At 46.0% G+C, this 5,198-nt stretch overlaps 1 non-coding gene across 1 annotated transcript; it reads right to left on the bottom strand.

Annotated features, from left to right (window-relative positions):
• Window positions 1–545: 545 nt before the first annotated feature.
• Window positions 546–619, bottom strand: Trnat-cgu (transfer RNA threonine (anticodon CGU)). Its single transcript has one exon. It is a non-coding gene; the product is annotated as a tRNA-Thr (tRNA).
• Window positions 620–5,198: the final 4,579 nt, after the last annotated feature.

Raw genomic sequence — 5,198 nt, forward strand, 5'->3', positions numbered from 1 at the left:
AACTTAGGGAGATCCTGTGTCCAAACATAAACATAAACATAAAAAAACTGGAGATGTGGCTCAGCGGTTAAACACCCCTGGGTTCACCCTTGGTACAAAAGCAAATTGTGATACATTCTCCCTAAGTTGCTGAGGTGGGCCTCAAACTTTCAATTCTCCTATCTCGGCCTCCCCAGTCACCAGAATTACAGGTGTGCACCAACCACGCCCATCTGTTATTTCTATTTTAGATGATTGTCATTCTAAATCGGTGAGATGAACAGGGTAGTTCTGATTTGCATTTCCTAATAGCTGAAGATGTTGAACATTTTTTCATAATTTGTTGGCTATTTGTATTTTTTTCTTTTGACAACTGTTTATTCTTTTCCCATTTATTGATTGGGTATTTGTTTTTTGGTGGTTAAGTTTTCTGAGTTCTTTATAATATAAAGTTCAGAACTGGACAAACTCCTCTGTTGGAAGAGTAACTGTCAAAGATTTTCTCCCACTCGGTAGATTTTTCCTTTATACTCTTCATTGTTTCTTTTGCTCTGCAGAAACTTTTTTTGCGGTACTGGGGATTGAACCCAGGGCTTTGTGCTTACGAGGCAAGCACTCTACCAACTGAGCTATATCCCCAGCCCTGCTCTGCAGGAACTTTTTAATTTGATGCCGTTCCACATATTCATTCTTGGAGTAATTTCCTGAGCTTTAGGATCCTGGTGAGGAAGTCATTGCCTGGCCTGTGTGTTGGGGTGTTGACCCCAGTTTTCTTCCAGCACTTACAGTCTCTGGTCTAATTTCATTCCATTATGATCTGATAGAACACAAGGCAGTATCTCTATTTTTTTGCTGCTTTGTAGCATAACATATGGTCTATTTTCGAGAAGGTTCCATGTGCTGCTGAGAAGAAAGTGTATTCGCTTGTTGATGGATGGAATATTCTATATATGTCTGTTAAGTCTAGGTTATTGATTGTGTTATTGAGTTCTATGGTTTCTTTGTTTGGTTTTTCTTTGGAAGATCTATCCAGTGGTGACAGTGGTGTGTTAAAGTCACCCAGAATTATTGTGTTGTGGTCTATTTGATTCCTGGAATTGAGAAGGATTTGTTTGATGTACAGGGATGCACCATTGTTTGGGGCATAAATATTTACGAACGTTATTTCTTCCTGATTTGTGGTTCCCTTAAGCAGTATGAAATGTCCTTCTTTATCCCTTCTGACTAACTTTGGCTTGAAGTCCACTTTATATGAAATAAGGATGGAAGCCCCCACTTTTTTACTGGGTCCATGTGCGTGGTAGGTTTTTTCCCATCCTTTCACCTTTAGTCTGTGGATGTCCTTATCTATGAGGTGAGTCTCTTGCAGGCAGTATTTTGTTGGGTCTTTTTAATCCAATCTGCCAGTCTAGTCTTTTGATGGATGCTCTGGTCTAATTCCGAGGTGTTTTTTTGTTGTTGTTGTTTTGTTTTTTGTGGTACTGGGAATCGAACTCAGGGTCTTGTGCTTGCGAGGCAAGCTCTCTACCAGCTGAGCTATCTCCCCAGCCCCCGGTGTTAAATCCACTTGGCTTTGACTTTTGTGCAGGGAGATCGGGATCATTTTTCTACCAGTAGATAATCAGTTTTCCCAGCTCCATCTCCTTCTTCCCCCTTCTTCTCTTGCAGTACCGGGGTTGAACCCAGAGCCTCTTGCCCAGCAAGCCCGCTTTTCCCCCAGCACTATTACTTAAAAAGGCCCATTAATCTGACACAGGTTCCTGGAGCCTTTGTCAAGGATCAGACTGCAGAAGGATCCTTCGGAGCCACTGGTACTACAGGCCTGTGCACCCCACCAGCTCTGCGTCTGTTTTTATGCTGGAACCATTCAGTTCTGTCCCTCAACTCTGTAGTATAATTTGATGTCAGGTACATGATCCCTCCAGCATTGCTCTTTTTGCCCAGAATTGCTTTAGCTCTTCTTGGGTCTCTTATTCTGCCAAGTGAATTTTAGGGCTGTTTTTCCTAGGTCTGTGCTGAATGCCACGGGCACACTTGCACGTTGCTAGTGGGCATATGAATTTGAACAATTTGGGGAAATTGTTTTAGGAAACTCGTCCGAAGTTTGGGCATGTGTATTCCGTGATGCCTCCTCATCCCTCCTGGTTATTTATGCGTGTGTGTGTGTGTGTGTGTGTGTGTGTCTGTGTGTGTCTCAAAAGCCACAAGGGTGTTCCTAGGTAAATCGTCAGTGATAGTCTCAAAATGGATACAACCTAAATGTCCACCCACGGTTGACTGGATAAACAAAGCACACGGTGTTCATACAGTGCAAAATCACAGAGTGAACGTGAAAGAATCTCTGCCACCCACAACAGGGATGGATCTCACGAATTTAGTATTTAAGAGAGGAATGGAAGAAAACACACTGGACATTCCGCTTATAAAGTTAAGAACTGGACAGGTTGATTCTAGAAGGTGTTAGAGGTCAGGACAGAGGCTAACTAGGAGGGGCAAGGCAAATGATTGCAAGATGAGGCACTTCTGGAACATAATCAGCATTTTATTTCTTTGTATTGGTTGGAGGTTAAAGATTTATTTGTATTCATTTTTTCATACTTAAGACTTGTGCACTTTGGTGTACATTTCTTTATAAAGTTTACAGATTTAAAAATCCAAAGGGAGAAATTGATGAAATAACAGTGGAGCTGGGGGTGGTGGTACACGCCTGTAATCCCAGTGACCCAGGAGGCTGAGGCAGGAGGATAGAGACTTCAAAGCCAGACTCAGCAAAAGCGAGGTGGTAAGTGACTCAGTGAGACCCTGTCTCCAAATAAAATGCAAAATAGGGCTGGGGATGTGACTCAGTGGTTAAGCACCGCTGGTACAAAAAAAAAAAAAAAAGAAAGAAAGAAAGAAAGAAAGGAAGAAAAGAATATGGAAACCTGCCTGCCTCCTCCAATTCCATTTCCCCAAAGTGCCCCCCAATTAAACATGTTACGGATAATTTTTCCTCTATGCATGTGGAAGCATATTGATTAACTTTTTTAGAAATCCAGAACAAAATCTACTCTTCTGTAACTTTTCAAGTAGGCATATGTCTCAGGGAGCATTCTTATCTGGAAAAAAAAAATAGGTGACCATTGTTGTTAGTGCCCCACAGTGACCCAGCCATTAGCTAACTGCTCATCTTATCAGTCCCCTATTGGTGAGCAGTCAGGGTGTTCCCTATTATTTGTGACTACCAATGCCATCGCAAGGAATAGATTTCAGTGTATTTATTGTCCCCGTGTGTAAGTATCTTGCAAAGGAACAAGTTTCCTGAACTGCACTTGATAGGTCAAAGCAGGTTTGTGTCCTTTAAATTCCAGCAGGTACTTTACTGGGGATTTGAACCCAGGGCCTTGTGCTTGCAAGGCAAGCATTCTACCAAGTGAGCTATATCCCCAACCCTAGTAGGTACTATTTTAAAAATATCCATTCTAAAGTCTTAAATAACAAAATGTGGGAGGTGGGGAGACTGGTGAGGACAGGAAGAGACCCGTCCCATTTTCTTCCTCAGCGATCTCAAATACTGCAAGCTGCAACATGATACCCATGGTCCAGGAGAGTCTGGGCCGGAAGGGGCTGGTCCAAGCTCGGTTCGGCTCCCGCCACTGTGGATGGATGGGCCCCACCATCCTCTTCTGGCATAGATTATGTAGGAAAGTTCTGAAGTGGGGGGATCGTGTGCCACCTGACGAGGGCTGTTCTAGGTTCGACAGACGTCCGAGGCACAGTACAGGGAGCAAGTAAGATTTCTTTTCTTTTTTTTTTTTTTTTTTAAGAGAAAGGGAAGCTGGCAGTGTTATAGGATTAGAGACAAATATGGGGCAAAGGGCTCAGAAATAACATGGCAGGGGTGGCAGTCCACGAGGAGGCAGAGGAGGATGTCAGAGAGACGCGTGACCTAGAAGGGTTTTAATGGGAAGCTGCGTGTTCTTGCAGGAGGTGTGGTCTTGCCAGAGGCGGGGCCTCAGGGGCGGAGCGTCAGGGTGGGGCTTGGGGCGGGGCCTCAGGAGAGTCCTGGGGCGGGGCGTCAGGGCGGGGCCTGGGGTGGTGGGACCTGGGGGTGGAGCCTCGGGAGCAGGCACTGGGGCGGGGCGTCTGGGGCCGCGGGGCGTCTGGGGCCTCGGACCTGAGCCTCGCGCCCACTGCAGGTGGATGGGTCCGCGAGTGCCGGCGAGAGAAGGGGCGTTCTTTCCTTTACCCCTTCCTTCCTGCAGCGAGCCCGGTGTGAGTCTCCACTACTATGACATGACAATCTGGCTGTCGGTGACGGTCCCCGAAGATCTCCCTCGTCAGGGATTGGACACCCCGGGCTTCGGGGTGCCCCAGTGGGGCCGCCCTAGGCAGAGAACTGCGAGGGTCGTTCATTCCCTGGCCGAGTGCGCGGGCCTCAAAGGGGACAGGTGCGCAGAGGAGGGGAGGCCCTACCGCTGACGGGGAGCAAGAGGGCAAGAGGCCGACTGACCCCTCTGCCGTTCGCCCTGCCCGGGCGGGTTTTTCTCAGCCGCAGGAGAGTCCAGTTTTTCTCTCAGGAGTCGTCGCCGGTTGTCCTGCTTTTCCTCTCTCTAGAATCCTGGCCCAGAACTGTCGGTCCTAATAAAGATGTCCTCAAAGATGTCTCCCAGGGCGGAATGGACGGCCTGGCAGGCCTCGGGGCAGAGCCGCCTCCCCGCGCACACGTGGACGGGGAGCCGGGCGGGCGGTCCCACTGCCACCGCAGAAAGGAGGAATTTCTAATGACACCCAAGGAGCCGCTCGGTGAAAATGTTACATTGAAAAATTATATGTAAGATGTCGGTGGTGTGGTTTGCACGTCTCTTGTGGATATATTAAAACCCCCTGAATTGTACACATTAAAAGGGTGAATTTTATGGCTTGTGAATTATATCTCAAAAATAACTTTAAAAGTAGAACATATATATATGACATATATATGTATATGTGACATTTATGTGATCCATTCCTCAAATTATGCCCAGTACGATTTCCAAATGAATCAGAAATTCCCACTGAAAAAGGGAAACAACTACTAGAAAATAAAAGTGAAATTTCCATCTTAGGAGTGGATCTTTCCAATTAATGCTGAGAATTAAAACCACAACAAAAAAGCATCACTAGCCAGGGTAGAACTCTAGTTAATAATATGCAAACTGAGTTATTTAGAGAAAGGCATTGCAGAGTTAGGTGAATTC

The sequence above is a fragment of the Sciurus carolinensis genome, chromosome 16 (genome assembly GCF_902686445.1).
Source record: "Sciurus carolinensis chromosome 16, mSciCar1.2, whole genome shotgun sequence".
Lineage (NCBI taxonomy): Eukaryota > Metazoa > Chordata > Mammalia > Rodentia > Sciuridae > Sciurus > Sciurus carolinensis.